Source organism: Notamacropus eugenii, chromosome 1 (assembly GCF_028372415.1).
Source record: "Notamacropus eugenii isolate mMacEug1 chromosome 1, mMacEug1.pri_v2, whole genome shotgun sequence".
Taxonomy (NCBI): Eukaryota; Metazoa; Chordata; class Mammalia; order Diprotodontia; family Macropodidae; genus Notamacropus; species Notamacropus eugenii.
Window position 1 is genome coordinate 54,214,562 of NC_092872.1, and position 18,823 is coordinate 54,233,384.

The following is an 18,823-nucleotide window of genomic DNA, read 5'->3' on the forward strand; positions in this document are numbered from 1 at the left end:
AACAAGCACAAGTAATTCTGAGAAACAAGGGAAGTTCTAAATAAAATGATGGTGAGAGGAATATGCAGAACCAGAAAAATAACACACATAATGGCTAAACAAAAAGAACAACAAAAAGCAGCTAAACTCTGGATAATTATAATTATCGATCTTGGACCTGCACAGTAGATGATGAAACACACCATTCTCTCCTTTTGTTGGAGAAGTCTGGGACTATGGGTGAAGAATGTGGTAAGCATTTTCAGCTAAGGTCAGTGTTAGTTGGTTTTGTCTGCTTTTCTTTATTACAAAAGAGTACTTACTGGTGGCTTTGGAATATCTAGAAATAACATGAAACTGAAATCAAATAAATTAATAATAATAAAGGAAAAAAACATGATATAAAAAACAAAGAGTACCAATAAAACTTAACTGCATGCTGTAGATAAAGTCAAAAAACATAAGTGATCTTGGCTGGGGTCAAAGGTTTATTACAGTATTGATGATGATAAGTGAAACTTCACGGATGAGGGTGGCTTTTCTTTTATTTGGGTCTTTAAACAAAATAAAAGCAGGAGTGGCTTCATGTTCAGTTTGGAAGAGGATACATTGCTTCTTACTATGCTCCTGATCTACTTCCTTCCTTAAAAAAAAAAAAAAAGGAGATACTTCAAGCCCATCTCTTCATTTGGTGCCACATCTCCTTCACTCTAGGCAAACAAGGGTGGTGCAAGACTGTACAGGAATCATTAGAGATACAAAACACCGATGATAAATTGGACAGAATATCTTTATGAGGAAGCACTGCTCATTAATGGTTTATTTCTAATGCTAGGAAGATCACACCATCTGACAACTTCTGACCTCTGGTGAATGAATTGGAGAGATTTTGCTGAGAAATGAAAACTAGTTACCTAAGATCAAAATGAAAGAATAAAAGCTGATGGCTGTGGTTTTGAAAAACACAACTAATTAGCACTTTATGTTAGCAAACCTGAATAGAAGCATCCAAACCCTCAAATCCTCAAGATTCCCAACTGACGATGGGGCTAAAACAAGTTCTAAGACAATCACCATTGTTATCTGGCATTTCTATAGCTGTCTTTATTGGCCTGGCACTTTACAATCATTAATGTCTCCTTGCAAACACATGAGTGCTATTTAATCTCATTTTTCAGATGGGGAAACTGTGACCCAGAAACACTATAAAACTCAGTGCCGTGAGTTACCATGTCTTTTAAGGTAATGGGTCAAACCAGAACTCCTTCCAAATCTCAGAGCCTGAGTGAAGCTAAGTACTCAAAGTTAGGTTTGAAGTTTCCTTACATTCAGCTTACCTCCTCAGAATCAGTTTTCAATCTTCTAATCATCTTTAACCTCCACTCAAGTCCACTTTGGCACTTTGTGGCATGGAGGTAAGAGGTGACCTTGGTCTCCTAAAGGCTATGTTAGTAGGTCCTACCAAGATGGAAGGCTATTATCTATTGTCTGACAATAAGTCAATTTCTTTTGGAGAAGCTGGCAAGAGCATGATTATTTTGGCCACAATAACTCACCAAAATTATCTACTAATGTGAGAAGAGGTTGCAATCTATGTTGGTGGAGGGAGCATCCATACCAGTAAAATTACTATTCTTTGCAGTACTAAAATAATTCTATTCAAAGTATTTCTTTGAGCCTGAGATTTCTCTAGGTTATGGTTAGCCCACAGGCAACGTCTGTTGGCAGGGGATTCTCAATTCATTCACTGAGTCATCTGGATTTATGTGCCAGGGAAGCAGGAGGAAATAGGTCTCTTTGAAATAATAGGTACAATGGCAGGGAAAGCATTCTCAGAAGCCCAAAAATGAAACTTGAAACCTAGTCCTAAGTTGTGAAGGAAGACACAGAGGAGCTGACAGAAGCTTTGCTTTACTGGTCTAGAATTGCTAATGACTAAAAAAATCTGTAAGGTAGACAGGACCAATCTACAATTTCTCTTACAATCTTACAACCCACAGCAAGTAGTTAAAGGAAGATATAGATCCACATCCAGGGGTGGTGAACCTGTAGCCTTGAGGCCGAATGTTGCCCTTTGGTCTCAGGTGAGACCCTGCGATTGAGTCCAAACTTCACAGAACAAATCCCCTTAAAAGGAATGGTTCTGTAATATTTGGATTCAGTCAAAGGGCTGCACCTGAGGACCTAGAGAGCCACATAGCGGCCTCAAGGCTGCATGTTCCCCACCTCTGGTAGGAGACAGAACTTGAGATTTCTGCTTCATACCACATAGTGGTCCAATACAGGGAGGGCCACACAATTTAAAGACAAAAGAAAAATGAAGTATGAGCTCTCCCGGCTTCAAGTCCAGTGCTTTTTCTATGACCTCAATAGGGCAGCGTAGTCATAGCTAGGGCACTGGCTCCAAGTCCAAGGCTCCTCTCACTCCCTCTCCAGATCAAGTGCTAAAATGTTTTCATTAAACCACAAAAGAAAGTCAGTATCTTCAAAGTAACTCAAAGCTCAAGAAACATGGGGGTGAGGGATTTCAGGGTGAGAAGGGAAATTTACAATGTTCCTGAGAAATGTGGAATAAGGGAAAGAGAAGGAAAGGTGCCCTTAGCAAATGACCACTCAGCCACTCTTTATGAGAGTCATAAAGTCAGAGGAACCAGGAAGCCAGCAATGATTGTCTTCCATTGAGTGCAGACACACCAGTGACATTTTAAAACAAGTGCTATCGACTCGTCTGTCTTTCGATATCTTCCAGCTCCCATTCAAGCATGTCCTTCAGGCTGATTGTTTTACTAACCCACGTCAAAGTCCTAGATCCCGAGGAAAGAGTTGGTGGGACAGCAGTCATCATAGCTTCCTCTCAACTGCTAGGGAGTTAGAAAAGTCTACCAAACTGGATAAAATGGCCAGATAATTAACAGTGACTGAAGGAGTAAGATCATTGGCAAATTTTCATTCAATCTTATAAAAATTAGATATAGAGACAGATACACAGAGGAGTGTTGGGAAGTGTTGGGGAGACCTTGGAGAGGAAATATAATGAAGAGACAGCAGAAAGTAACATGAAAGCCTAGGCCCTGACAAAATAAGGCAAAAGTTCACCTATCAGGATTGTGTGGAGGGCTCCCAGGGGTGGAGTCCAAGGTTCCTGTGAGAGGGGATGAAGATGATAGTCACAGAGCAGTCTGCATGGTGACAAGACAGCAAGAAGGCTTAGCTGAACATTTAAGATGTACGCTTTAACAGACCCAAACTCTTATGCTTCTGGGCATATCTTTGTTCTTAGATATGCTCCCCCAGCAATTTCAAACTAGATTTCCCCTCCTCCTCCAAAACACCATTATTGCAACACCCTCATACCTGGGAAAGGTCTACATTTTTTTTCAGACAATATAGGGAGTTCTAGAAGCTATCACATAAAAGCTTTAGGCCAAAGAACAATGAAACACCTCAAGCAAAATCCTTGCCCTGCAGGGGGCTCCTCTATCTGATCTTGCTTCTCCACACTCAGTACCCTACTTAACTCTCACTCAACGTGAGAACTTGGGAAGACCTTAGCTTAAAAAGGCCAAGGTTTCCCAACGCATCCAGGACCATGTCTTGTCATTATGACCTATATCTGGTCACTGGGCCCGGATGGCTCTGGAGGAAAGAGTGAGGCTGGTGATTCTGCACAGTTCATTCTCACTTAAATCTAATTCACTAGTAAATCATAAAACACCTTCCTGAGGTCAAGGTCCTCTTCAAGAACAAAGAACAAACAGCCCTGTTTAGCACACGGGGCATCTCAACACCAACTGGAAGAACCCAAGAAACTGCCACAGACTAAAAAGCACCACGTCCGGCACCGAAACAGCAGCAGCTGATTTTTATGCTGTCCTTTATGACTGTCAAGCGCTTTCTCATTTGACCCATAGCAGAAGCTTGTGAGAGGGGTATTCTCTTCAATTTACAGATGAGCAAACTCAGCCTTGGAAAGGTCAAGTGTCTTGCCTAAGGTCACACAGTCAGTAAGGGTATAAGGTTAATGTAAAGGTAATGGTGGGTGGGGAACAGTTAAAGATCTTCCCACCCATTAACAGGCCTTCTAATAAGGCACTGGGTCATGAAAGTTGTGAAAAGAGTACATATACTCTGAGGTGGGTTTTGCTTTGGGGCTTTGGAGTGCCTCATGAGACGCTGGGCAGCCGTTTTAAGAAGCCCCTGGCTTTGAAAACCCAGATGTTGGTGCTTCTCTCTCTGGTAATGATGTATGTATTGTCTATGGTCAGACAACTGGAAGCCCTGTCTGTTGGTCTTTCTATTTGTAATTTCTGCTTGTATTTTCCCTGAAGTTGAGGGTGCTGACTTTTTCCCCTGAACTAAGTGAATGATACATGTGCTTGATTAAAATAGATTGCTGACCCCTCAAAAACTGCTTTCCTTTTAGAAAAGCAGATCCAAGAACCTGTACAGCAGGTCCTCTGTGTATGCCGGGTTCTTGCTGATCCAAACGGGTGAATCCAGAATGCAAAACCAAGCCCTTGCAACTCCAGGCCTAGAACTCAGTTGACTGTTTGTAGAAGTAAAAAGCAACATACAGCAATTTCCTGAAAGGAATAAAAGGGGTAGACTGATATCTATGCATCCAGTAGGCAACACTGTGCATCTGTGTTCTTATCCATCACCAACTTCATTCACTTTGGGGCTCCAATACAGCAGGTAAGACAAGTGACCTAGAAGTAACTGCACAATAAGGCAGGAAGGACAAAAGATGGGCACAACAAAGTCAACTCAGACATGTCTACCCTATCCTAGGAGATGAAAAGACAGGCATGTTCCATTATTTTTCTCAGAGCAAGGGGCTGGGGGGGGGTTCCTACCCTTCTACTTCCCATGCCAACAAATGAGCCCAAAAATAATGGCCTTCTGCTTGGCCCAGATCTGCCCTGAGTTCCAAAAAAGAGATAACCATCCCAAAAGAATAAGAAAGTTAGCATTCCAAATCACTTAAAAATCAGTTATCCATAGACACCCCTCCCTCCAATAATTTACTACAATCCAGAAATGTGTAACATATTCATAGAAGTTCACTGACCATTAAAGCTGGAAGCAACCTCACTTGGATAGGGGAAGAAATAAACATTCCATAAAGGTCCCATATGGTGACCTAACTTGCCCAATATTACACAATTAATGATATGACCAGGACTAGATTCCTAACTCTAAGCTCTTTCCCTGGCACCACACTTTCCACAAATGCTAAATCAATTGCACAAATGTTTATTCAGATGCATTACTGGACACTAAGGATACAAAGACAAAACACAACTTCCCTCATGGAGTTTCCATTCTAATGGAACATAAAACATGTCCAAAAATCATAGGATTATAGATGGAGAGCTGAAAGGGAACCATACAGTTCAACTCTGACACTGAGCGGTTAAGTGACTTGCCCAAGGTCACATAGCTATTAAACACCAAAGGAAAGACTCAAACTCTGCTCTTCCTGATTTACTGACTTTCTAAGTCCTCCTCTTTACTACACTATGATGTGTTTAAGTAAACAAATACAAAAATATATACCGAGTAACTGCAAAGAGAGGGGATCATAGCAGGTTGTGTGTAAGAGGAAGCACTGAGGTGAGGGAGTGAGGGATTTCAAGTACCCTAGATGAGGAGGAGGAACAAATTATTCGGGATAATTCATCTTGCTAAAGAATAATTCCCTCTGATTTAAGAGATAACCAGACCAAACAGGTGGCAAGAAGTGAATTGTTCATTCAACAAATCTCAGTTAAGATTTACTATGTGCCTGTCGTAGGTATTTGGGAATTTGGAAGCATATAATATTCCTGCCATCGTATCACTGGGCAATTACCTTCCAGCAATCTCAGCCATACCAAGGTCAGAAGACAGTTAAACTAAGGTGTGATGTTTAACAGACACTGGTCAGTAATAATACTACTACCATTCATTACTATTTTTTTCCTTTGAATTCAAATTACTTTCACATGACTTTGTTTGTCTTTCCAACATCTCTACAAGACAGCAAGGTACAATGGAACAGATCTTTAGGCTGGGATTTGAGAGACATGATTTTTAATTCTAGCTCTGCAACCACTGACATATCTATCATTTTATCTCTCCGGGCTGCAGTCTGCACCTCTGTAAAATGGGTGGCTTTGGATCTCCAAAACTCTGAGTCTTAGAAGAACAAAAGCAGGTACTACTTTAAAGAGAAGCTGAAGAACACAGATGTCTTGTTTTAAAATCCTACAGCCCCTGAATCTTGGATCTAGGAACCAAAGATGTCCTGCTTCTCCATAAAAAGTCCATCTTCTACAAGGTCACACACAAAGTATAATACAATCCAGTCTTCTCAACCATAAGGAAGTTGGAAAGATAAGCAGCTTGAGGGATTCTCAGGCTTGGAAGGGAAAGAAGACGACGAATTTTGGACAAGTGAAACACAAAGGGATACACGACCCTAAGACCTGTCCTTGCCATATCAGCTTCCACCAGTCATCTGTTCATTATGGAGTCATCTTAACCGCAACTATTGGGTGATGGATTCACTCTCTCTGCTGACTCAGGCACCAGAAGATAATATTGTTCTCTACCCTCTTTCCATCTGAGTCACTTAGAACTGAGGAAAAAAAAAAGAAAGAAAATTTCCCCCTATTCTCTCCTGTACACTCTCCTCCCCACAATCCAAACTGGCTTAATACCCCAGGCTGATATTTTACAGGGGCAGTTTCCACACTTGCTAAGGAATGGTCAACTTTGGCTCTAACAACAATAATCCTAATAGCAGCTCACATTTATTCAGGACTTCATGGTTTATAAAACACTTTACTTATCCCTCCCCAAAACAAACAAATAATAAAACCTCGTGATCCAAGTAGGGCACCTTTCAAAGATAATAGGAGTCTCAATGAGGTCAAATGACTCACCCAAAGCCACCCCAATGGTTAGTAGCAGAAGCTGGACACAAGTCTCTCCACTCCCAATACAGCGTTCTTTCCACCACACCACTCAGAAGTAGCCACTAAATAAATTACTTCTGAGCTCCCACAAATGAGATATTCTGCCGTAGAGACCCAGTTTCATAGAGATCAATGACCCAGATCACAGAGTATACTTTCCCTCACCCTGCTTAGCACAGATGTCTACATAAAACCTCACTAGTCGCAGCACTGAAACTCCAAACTCTTTCAGGAAAAGCCATTCTAGACCAGGAGTTCATTTTGGGGTCCCTAAAACCACTTACTCGGTCCTACTGTCTACAGCAAAAACCACTGGATCTCGCTACTCCAGTTGGGTTCCCAGATCTGGTCAGGCTCAGGCCTGATTTACCCTTCCTAAAACAAAGATAGTTCATTCTTTCCCTCTCTCCATTAGAACGGTCTTTTTATGCTGTTATCCCGGAAGGACTCTGAAGTCCAAGGGCTATGGCAGCAGCCCCATGACCCTGGTAAACGTTGTTCTAATCAATACTAAGTTCTTCAGAAACACTGCAAGGTGCCCTTGGTCCCCAAAGACAAACCAGGAAATAAGAAAAGAGGAAGGACTGGAAGCCCCCACACAGGATGGGCCCCCAGCCTGTGGGGCCTCCCACAGTTCCTGAGTCACAGGGTCTGGATGTGGAATGAAGGCTTCAAACTTCCTCTTAGGTTGACTTGGGGAACTAGAAATCTGGACGATGGTTCCCCTCCCCCTCCCCCAAAAGGAATAAATTAATAAAGGAAAACAGTACTTGAGGAATAAGGACAAGCAAGGACAGCACCAGGTGAGAACCCCCAGTGGGAGAACGCCTTGTGGCTGGTCCCCGGAGCCTTCCAGGTGACATCTGGCCAGAGGCCACAGAGGTCCTCCCTCTGGCCATTTGCTCTGGCCCAGGCTCCAAGCCCTCTCCGCCCCCCCAGCTCCGTGCCCTGGAAGCCCCCGGGTTACCCAGGGCGGGCTGGCCGCCTGCCCCGCTCCCCAGCCACGGTCACCGAGCATCCGCTCCATCCTCAGGGACCCAGGTCCCCGAAGCGGAGCCCGCCCCGGGCTGCGGGGTCCGGCCACCATCCCCGGGGCATCCTTCTCCCCTCCCGATCGGACGGGCAAGTTCGGGAAGACGACAGCAACAGTAACGACGGGCTCTGGCGGTAAAGAAACGAGCACTACCTCCTGCCGACTTTTCGGGATGCCCAGGAGCGCCGGCAGCGGCGGGGCGGACGGCCGGGCCGAGGGACGGACGGAGCTCGCGCCGGGCGGGGCGGCCCGGGCCGGGGCTGCAACAGTTTCACTTAGCCCGCGTTTCCTCCGGGTCCCAGGTCCGGAGCTCGGGCGGCCGGAGGGAGGGCCGGGGGCGGGGAGGGGGTGCGGAGGGGAGGGGCCTGGCTGCGGTGCGGATCCCCTCCCTCCCTCCCGCCCTCCTCCCCGGCCCGGCCCCGGCGCGCGGCGGCGGCGGACCAGGCTGGGCTCGGCGGGGCTCGGCGGCCCCCGGGGGAGCCGAGGGGGGCGGCCGAGGCCCTGCCTGGAGCCCGCAGAGCCCCGGCTCCGGGACGCACTCACCCGCGCGGTCCCGAGGCGCCTGCGGACGCCCCGCGGCCCCGGGCCCCCCAGCCCAGCCGGGCCCGGCCCCGACCCCCGGGCCTCCCTCCACCGGCGGTCGGGCGCCGCGCCACAACTTCTGCCTCCGGAGAGAGCCGGGAGAGCTGCGCCGCCCCTGCCGGCCGCCCACCCGCCTCCCTCCCCGCGCTGCTACTCGGCTCGGCTCGGTGCCGCTAGCCCGGCCGCTTTAGAAACTGTTTCCTCTGCCTCAGCCTGGGGAGCCCAGCCGAGCGCGCTCGGGAGTCCAGTAACCCGGCCTTACGCCGCCTCCGTAGCGTAGCCCCCCATAAGGGGTCCGGCGGCTACGGCGTGCCGGGAGCGAAAGCGGCTCTGTGAATCGCTCGCTGAGACTACAAGTCCCAGAAAGCTAGGAGGAGGCCGGAGCGGAAGCTGGGGAGCGGGCCATCCCAGGACGTGCAGGGGCATGCTGGGAGTTGTAGTTGTTCTTGTGGCGGGTTGTCTTTGGAAGTTCCCAAGTAGGGATGGATGTTCTCCATCCCACTTCAGAGCTCAAGGTGTTCATGTTGCTAATTGAGGGGCCGAGAGCCTGTCCGGGGCTAGACCTTGAAGAAAAGAGTGCGTGTGGTGGGATTGTGACTACATGCCCCAGGATGCTCTTCGAGGGGGGTGGGGCGAGGAGGACTGCCCTAAGCGTCTCAGACTACCCCCGAAGACTCCCCCTCCCCATACACCTCCTCAGCGACCTGCACCTTCGTCCCAGCCCCAAACACCCCCTAGCCTCTCAGTGCCCCCACACCCCCCGCCCTAGGGACGCCCCCTGTCTCCCCAGTGCCCCCACACCCCCCGCCCTAGGGACGCCCCCTGTCTCCCCAGTGCCCCCACACCCCCCGCCCTAGGGACGCCCCCTGTCTCCCTAGTGCCCCCACACCCCCAGCCCTAGGGACGCCCCCCGTCTCTGCACCTCATGGACTCCCACCTCCTTAGCCCCTCTATGTACCATTTGTCTTTCACCTCAGCCTCAGGGACCTCCCTTCTCAATCCCCCCCAGACCCTCCTGGCCCTGGTTGCCTCAAGGATTCCCCACGCCTTGTCTGCACCCCCACATCTCCACCCCAAGGACCTCCCCACTTCTTCCCTTGCCCAGGCCCTCCTAGTCCTCCTTAGCCTCGGGGATCCCCCCGCCCCCTCTGGGCGCTCACGGTCCCTTGTCCCTTTGCCCCAGCCCGGGGACACCCTGCCTCCTCCCAGCCCCCCTATTCCGCCTCCTCCTCCCCCGTCCGCACAGATCAGCCTTGCTCAGCCCTCCTCCTCCTCAGACCTCACTCCACACGTCCTGCGCGTGTGTCCGTCCTTGGCTGCAGAGGAGGACCTGGCGTCCGGCCTGGTGACATGACCTGCCCTGGACTCTGCCCTGAGGGAGGGCTGGCCCGGTCCGTGTCTCCAGCCTCCAGCCTCCAGCCCCCTGCCCTGCCCGGTCCCCACCTGCCCTCCGTCTCCGCCTCTTCAGAAGGAGCCCCTTCAACTTCACCGCCTCAGACCCCCCTCAGGCCCCATCTGCTTTAGCCCCTCTCCCCGCTCTCTCCTCCTGCCTCCTTGGTCACCTCCTGTCCTCTTTTTAAAAAATGTTGTCATTGTAACTAGAAAAGCATCGATAAGCAAGCATGTGCTATACAAAGAAGGCCAGAAAGCAGGATTGTATCTGAAACTGTGAATAGATGACTCCCATCTGGTTGTTTTCATGCATATTAACTTTAACATTGTGGTCCCAATGTTCCTCTTCTCTGAGAGAGGGCTAACAGGCTAGAACAAGGCTGGGCAACCTTCAGCCTCGAGGCTAGGTCCTCAAGTGCGCCCCTTTAGCTGAATCCACACTTCACAGAACAAATGCTTTTATTAAGAGGATTTGTTCTGTGAAGTTTGGGTTCAAAGGGCCACACCTGAGGACCTAAGGGGCCACATGAACTAGAAATATATCTACCTGACCTGTTAAATATTGCTAGTCTACAGTTAGGATTGATTCAGAATAAAAAGGCACTTTCTCCCTTAAGGGGAGGGTATGCCAGGCTTTATCTTCCAGCTTGGTCCCTTACTACCAAATAAACCCATTTATCTAAGCTAAGAGCAAACAGAAATCAGAGAATTTATATAGATTAGAATATACCAGAAAATACACAGAGGGAATAAGTTCTTCTGGTGGAAGAATTCAACAGAGAGAGAGAGAGAGAGAGAGAGAGAGAGATCCTGATCTCATCCGAAAGGAAATTCTCTGAAATCTCTAGAGAGGCAAACTGGAAATCAGAGATATATTGAGGGGCCACTTCCCTTATATGTTTGTTAAAAAAAAAAAAGTCCCTCCTTCCTGGAGTCGGTCCCAAAGAGATTCCAGGAAGGAGACGCCAGTATTGCCCTCATACTTTTAATGTGCTCTATTCTCAGCAAGGGAACCTGAGAGAGGAAAAAGGACAAAAAGAGAGTGCCACACTGACCCAAGGGGGATTAAGAAGGAGGATTGTGTTCCCAGGGATCCTTCAGTATATAGATCAAATGCTTTAGGCTTGGATAGACCTTATTCTCCAAACAGAGCTAGAACCAAAGTCTTTAATGTTGGTATTAGGGCCAGTTCCCTGGGGGATGGAAGAAGGTGATATATTTCTTGTCCTAGGCCTCACCTGCTCTAGTAAGGGGCAATGTGAGTAAATTGCTGTACTCAATAATTGGTATGTTCCCCGGGCCCTCGATCTGATCATTACTATCCACAAGGCAGAAGCTCTCGAAGGGAGGGATGGCACTTCCCTCAGAGTAGGGAAACTATCCCCTCCAGGACTACTCCTACTACACTTCTCACTCCTATTGTATTTAGAAAAAAGCATTTATTAAGGTGTCATAGAGAATTCTCTCAAAGGTGTGAAATACATTTTCTCACAAATATACACAGGAGGTCCTTGGGAAGAGTATGTTGAAACAATGATAGGGAGGCATGGGGACAGTAACATCTGTGACCAAAGGGTCACTAAATTCACAGCTCTTGGTTACCAAGAGTCCTCTCTAAATCCCATAACCAATACTGTTTTCTAGTAGAAGGGGTTGTATTTCTCAAAGCTTGCTTCCTTCCTTGGCTTCCTATCTCTCCTAATACTCTTGGCTAGAGCTTTTTTACCATCAGACTGATCCATTACTTGACTGGCCCACTACTTAATCAAAACATTGTCGAAGTTTCTTCTGCCCTTTAAAACCCCTAGATGTATGGTTACCTTTCTGACCCAATTAAAGAGGATTATATATTGGAAAAAGGAATCACAAGGTGCAAACAATTTTATTTACATATTTAAAAAATAAAATGATGTCTGCTGCCTTGATGGACTGAAGTGAAGTTGTCATCCTTTCCTCTGGCCCCCCTGGGATCGGGGCCACCTAAGCTGTTCCTTCACAAGGGAGCAGGCAGACATAGCCTCCATTAGAGGGCAATGAAAGAGTGAAGAGAAGTCTCTTTCCTCATCTGTAAAATGAGCTGGAGAAAGAAATGGCAAAACCTCTCCAGTATCTTTGCCAAGAAAACCCCAAAAGGGGTCACAAAGAGTAGACCACGACCGAACAGCAGCAGCACCCCCAGGTCCAGAACCCAAGTCTTTTGTCTCCTAGTCCAGGTTTTCCTCCACCGAACCTCGCAACCTCAGACTAGAATCCTGGAATACTGCCCAAGTATAGAAAGATTGGGCAGGGAACTAGAACTGGGAAGTCCTGGCAGCCTGAGGCCACCACACAAGAGCGAGGCCAAGTTGCTTCTTTGTTTGTCTTCTTTATTACCCCTTTGTTTCAATGATTCAATTAAACAGCCGGTCAATAAGCATTTGTTAAAGGCTTACTACAAGCCAGTCACTGTGCTGAAAATACTAGAGAATACTAAGAAAGTCAAAAACTCAATTGCTGACCTTATAGAGGTCACCTTCTAATGGGAGAGACAAAATGCAAACAACCATGCATATGTGAGATGTACACACACACACATATAACACATATACTATATATGTGTGTGTGTGTGTGTGTGTGTGTGTGTGTATATGTGTGTATGGATATATAGATAGAGGAGGTAATCTCATAACTTCAGAGAGAAGGATACTGGGAAAGGTCTCCTGAAAGAGGTAGGATTTAAGCTGAGTCATGAGGGAAACCAGGGAAGCCCATGAGGTGGACGTGAGAAAGGAGAGTGTTCTAGGTATAAGGGACAGCCAGTGAAAAGGCAGAGAGTTGGGAGACTTGTCAGTGCTATTAAACAGTTATTTGATGGCTTAAAGCCATTAAAAACGCATTTACTAAAGGTCTAACTATGTGCAATGATTAGAAAGACAAAAAGGGGAAAAAACAAAATCTCCCTTCCCTCAGTCCCTGTCTTCATTCTGCTTGGGATACAACTTGTGAACAGAGAAGCCAATGTAAGGTAAGAGAAGGAGGGAGAGAGGGCTAACACCTAGAGGGATAAAGAAAGGTGTCCAGTAGGAGGTGGCACATGAGCTGAACCTTGAAAGAAGCCAGTGATTCTTAGAGGCAGAAGTGAGGAAGGACTATTTTCCTCCTGAACAAAGACTTGGGAGTGGAGGTAGAATGCTGAATTAGAGAGTAAGTCAATGGGCAGAGATGGCTGGATCAGAGTATGAAAAGGGGACTGTCTAGGAAGGTAGTCTGTGCTTATAATTGATTCATATTGTTGACTTGACCCTATTCAAGGGTTTCAAGACTAGAGAAACCAGTTCCTCATCCTGAACCTTCCCTCTTCCCCTTCCCCCTTGCTCATATCCCTCCCTAAAGCAGAGAAGCTGGTTAAACCAGATAAACCCCTCCTGAACTCGGAAGAAGCCAGGTAAGCTCACATAAGAATGACCTGTTGCTCAGCCCTTACTCATAGGTGACTTCCAGGCACTCTTTCCATCTCAATTACTCTCCCAACAGTCTCCGATCTCCTTCTATAAACCTACTCAAAACTCACTTCCTTTAAAAAAGTCTTTCCTGAACTGGGGCTGTTTAGCTAGGAGAAGAAAAGACTACTAGAAAGATTGGTTCTCTTTGGCTCCAGAGGGCAGAATTAGGAGCTAGGAGCAAGGAGAAAAATGTAGGCTTGATTTAAAGAAAAACTTTAATTATCCAAAAGTAGAATGTGCCACCTCAGGAAGCAATGAGTTGGAGGTCTTTGACCTCTACTGGAGGATGGTTGACAACTCCTCAGGTGTGTTATATATGGTGGGGATTCTTTATTTCTGCACAGGTTGAACTAGAGGGTTACTAATTTCCCTTCCCAATCTGAAGTTCTGTAGTTTTGTAACTCACTTTTAAAAATCACTGTTCTTTTCTTTCTTTTTTGCAAGGGGACCTTTATCCACCAATAAGAAAAGATAACTTCTTTAGACTGAAGACATCTTTCACATACAAATATTACTTTTTTCCCCAAACATGTATAAATGCTGTCATCAGAAAAATACAGATTCAAAATGTTACTGAAATCAAAGTAGGTTTTTGTCATTGTGGGTTTTTTTTTTCAGTCATTTGAAATTAGTAGCATAACTACTCTTGTATGTGTAGGGGCACACATGTCAAAAAATTTTGATGTTAAAAACCCTGTCCTCTTACTCAAAAGGGTTGGAAATCACTTATAATGTAAAGGTACATTGGACTTGGTCAGGAGATTTGGGTTCCAATCTGATTTACATTTGTATTTGGGGAGGGAATTCTCTTAGTTTTTTCATGAGTATGCCCTGAATCTCCCTTCAGCCTAGAGGCACTAGAAGGGTAGGGCCAAATCTCCTGTGTTATTTCTCCAGAGATGAAGGAGCTTTGTGGACAGTGGTTGTTGCCTTCAAGGTGGAAAGTAGAAGGAGACCTAGCCTAACAAATAGGAGATCAGAGCTCTAGCCTCATTTCTATCTCTTCATGTTATTCTAGTCAAATTAGACTTGACACTGCTGTCTTTGGACTCCATTTCCTCCTCTGTACAATAAGGGGAGTTGAACTGGATGATCTCTAAAGTCTTTTCCAGCTCTGATATTCTGTGGTTTGTAATCTGTAACTTGGAAAGGGTCCTGTCATCATAAAAAGTTTGCAAACAGGAAAACAGAGGTACAGGAAGCGCAGGGTCTGGCCAGTCACAGGAAGGAAGCCTGGCTCTCTCCTTCCTTCTCATCCATGTGGCTCTTAGGACCTATCTTCCCACCTCCCTCTCAGGAGTGAGAGAATAGAATGGGATGGAGAGGAGGAAGGAAGGACTGGGTGAAGCTGAAGCTAGGATGACTGAGGGAGAAATCCCTGGAATGTAAATCCCAGGGATCAGAAGCTACTGGCTGGCACCCATTCCCACAACTATACTCTGACCCCTTCCCCCTCGATCCCCAACCTTCATACAAAAACTGCATGCCCATTTTACTGCTGCTCAGTCGTTCCTGAGATCTTGGGGATAATAACAGCGTCAGTAACCATATTTCAGGCTTTAAGATTTTCAGAGCACTTTACAATATTATCTCATTTGATCCTCACAACAACCTTTCGAGATAGATGCTATTATAATCCTAATTTTTACAGGTGCAGAAACCAAGGACAAGTGACTTGCCCAAGGTCACACAGCTACTAAGTATCTAGGGCAGTATTTGAACTCAGGTCTTCCTGACCCCTAATCTGACGCTCTATTCAATGCATTGGAATGAAACTCTTAGATTCTTCTCACAGTCTTTCTCAGTGTGGGTAATAGGAGAGGAGAAAGAGGCTGCATCAGGGCTAGACGCTGTAGGAAAGATTGGTCTGGACCAACTACTGCTCACTCTCTTCTCTGTGGTTATTTGGTGCCACCTAGTGTCAAAATGGGAATTTGTGAAGAAGGGTGGTCCTTTCTCTGGGTCTTTAATACCCTCCTAACACCAGGCCCACTGACAACTGAGAAAGTACCACAAAACTCATGCCCTCTAGCCAACATCTTTTAAAAAGCAACTACTGGCCACAGAGCCCTTTAATCTCTGAAGAAATGACATAGGAGACCTATCCCTGTCCTCATTGGGTCCCCACTCTGATGGGAAGAATCAAGAAAATTCCCTCTCCAAACACAAATCAATTTTTAAAGATTAATTTGATTAAGTGAGGACCTGCAGTGGAGGGAGACCTTGAGAAGAGACTTTGGTAGGAGATACGCTAGCAGACCACCTTGTGGGCAAAAATAAAAACCTCATGTTATAAGCCTCATAGGTAGGGATGCAGTATACCCCAAACCCATAAGAAATGTGTCATCTGAAGCTTTTTTTTTTAATTTTAGGATTTTGTTTTTACATGACCGGCATTTCCAAATGTATCCTTTCTTCCTTGTTATCTTTTCTCTTATAAGAAGAAACACAAAAAGAAAGTAAAATTATTCAACTATGAAGTCTTACAGTATACGCAAATTTCCACACTCATAGTTCTCTACCTCTCAAAGACGTGAGAGACATTTTTTCATCTCATCTCTAGGTTTAGGCCTGGTCATTATAATTAGATGCCCATTGACTGTAGAATAGCTAAATTGTGGTACATGAATATAACAGAATATTATTGTATTATAAAAAATAATGAATATGAAATCTTTACTTTGTTTTCCTAGTTCTAGTTAATTTATTCTGTGTCAGTTCCAGTCGGTCTTCCCATGCTTCTTTGAAGATTTCAATGTTTTCCTAGTTCTAGTTAATTTATTCTGTATCAATTCCAACCAGTCTTCCCATGTTTCTTTGAAGATTTCATACTCTTTATTTCTTATAACACAATAATATTCTATTATATTCATGTGCCACAATTTAGCTAGTCCACAATCAATGGGCATCTATCTCGTTTTCCAGATCTTTGCTACTATAAAAAGTGTTGCCATGGAACTTTTCTATCTTTGATCTCCTTGGTGCACATTCCTAGCAGCGGGATTGTGTGATCAAAGGACACAGATATTTTAGTTGCTTTTTTTAAAGCATAATTTCAAGTTGTTTTTACAGAATTTTTGGACCAATTCACAGCTCTTCAAGCAGTGAATTAGTGTGCCTATATTTCCATAGCACCCCTAACATTGATTATTTCCATCTTTGCTCACATTTGCCACTTTGCCAGGCAGAAGGTAAAACCTCATCATTGTTTTGATTTATATTTTTCTTATTTTTAATTATTTGGAACAATCTTTCCGATGTACAGTAGCATCTGAGAAGAGTAGCAATTTCTCAGTTACCTCACTTTGGGTACAGTTGCATCCTTCCAGGCCTGCCTAGAACCTCCATGTCAGAACTAGACCCCGCCATGGTCTAGCTAGTTAACGCCATATTCCTATTCCTAAAAATCTCAGCATCAGATATTTAGAGCACTGAAACAAGATTCAGAAAATCTTGGTTTGAATTCTGCCCTTGAATGTTTCTTAGCTATGTAACTTTAAGCAAGTTGTTGTCTGAATTTTAATTTCTTCCTTCATGTGAAAATGGTACTGTCGTTGCCTCCCTCATGTACTTGTTAGAAAAGCACTTTCTGAACCTTAAAAAAAAAACACAATAGAACTATGAGTTGTTACTCTTATCTTTTACTATTCATGCTTGAGCAGAACTGCTCATCCTTGAAAAATGGTTAAGACAACCTCAACTTCCTTGAGAAAAGGATAAGACAAATTCAACTCAAAGACCTCAAGGAATTAGATAACTCACTACCTCCTGAGGTAGCCCATCTCACATTTGAATGACTCAAATTGTTAGGAAGTTCTTTCTTAAAGTGAAACATAATGAAGTACAACATGTGCATGGGGCAGAGCAACCTCATGTGTTGATCACCTCTCAGCCTGCTACTTGACTCCTTAACATATTCCTTCTCATTATCCTGATTTCCAGGGCAATTCAGAAACATGTTTAGATATTTTTTCATTAATTAATAAAATTGCAATCTTGTTCTTATTTATCAGTTAGCTCAGAGTCCCTACCCAAATTTATTAGATATTATTTAACAAACTAGAGAAACCTCTTTTCTCATAAACAGTTGCGCATATCTTTCTATCAAAACCTTTCATCTCCATAGATGAACAACATTAAAGTTATTTGCTATGCAGTTGATTAACAAGGTAATCAATCATAATACAGTGGTAAAAATGACCAATGACAATAACGTGCTTGTGAGAAAGATGGCCAGATTAACCATTACCCCACTTAGAGATGACTTTTAAATTCTGATCGAGGCTTTCAGGTGATTCAGTAATTCTTGAATTATCTCTCCTTGATCTATTTTCCAAATCAGTTCTTTTTCCTATGAGACAGTTCACATTTTCATCTATTTTTTTTTTAGTCTTTTGACTTTGTTTTATTGTTTCTTCATGTCTCATGGAATCATTAGCTTCCACTTGACCAGTTCTAATTTTTAAGGAGTTGTTTCTTTAATGAGGCTTAATACCTCTTTTATGATTTGGACAATTTAGATTTTTAAGGAGTTAAAAATTTTCTTCAATATTTCAGCCTCAATTATCATTCACAGTGAAAAATGCTGTATGATTCAAACTGGACCTTTTTAATATGTCAATTACTGGAAAGATTTTCTTTCACTTAAGCTCTCACTTGATATTTCTAGGGGAGTTAAATTTTGTGTTCCTCTGACAGTATCCTGTGAATTTTTTATCAAATTGTACTTTGCTCTCTGTTTTTAAAGTGTTTTCCCCTTACTTAATAGTATTTTTTTTCCAATTATATGTAAAGATAAATTTCAACATTCTTTTTTATAAGATTTTGGGTTCCAAATCTTTCTCCTTCCCCTCTTTCCTCCTTCCCCAAGACAGCAAGCAAACCGTTCTAGATTATACATGTGCAATCATATTAAACGTATTTCTGCCTCATTAGTCATGTTATGAATGAAGAATCAGAACAAAAGTGAAAAACCATGAGAAAGAAAAAACTACAAAAAAAGTGAAAATAGTATGCTCTGATCTGCATTCAGACTCCATAGTTCTTTCTCTGGAACTGGATAGCATTTTACATCATGAGTCTTTTGGAATTGTCTTGGATTATTGTATTGTGGAGAATAGCTAAGTCATTCATAGTTGATCACTAAACAATGTTACTCTTACTGTGTACAATGTTCTGGTTCTGCTTACTTTGCTCAGCATCAATTCACATAAATCTTTCCAGATTTTTTTTCTGAAATCAATCTACTTGTCATTTCTTATAGCACAAGAGTATTCCATTATATTCATATATCACAACTTGTTCAGTCATTCCCCAATTTCTGGGCATCCCCCCAAATTTCCAATTCTTTGCCATGACAAAAAAGAGCTGCTATAAATATTTCTGTACATGTG

General features: G+C 44.2%; 1 protein-coding gene across 1 annotated transcript in view; it reads right to left on the reverse strand.

Moving 5' to 3' along the window:
• CAPN15 (calpain 15) overlaps nucleotides 1-8,261 on the reverse strand; it is a 90,991-nt gene extending 82,730 nt beyond the window's left edge. The window contains exon 1 of the mRNA XM_072601674.1: nucleotides 8,128-8,261. The gene's annotated coding sequence lies outside the window, so the exon portion shown is untranslated. The remainder of the gene's footprint in view (nucleotides 1-8,127) is intronic.
• Between the last annotated feature and the right edge of the window lie 10,562 nt (nucleotides 8,262-18,823).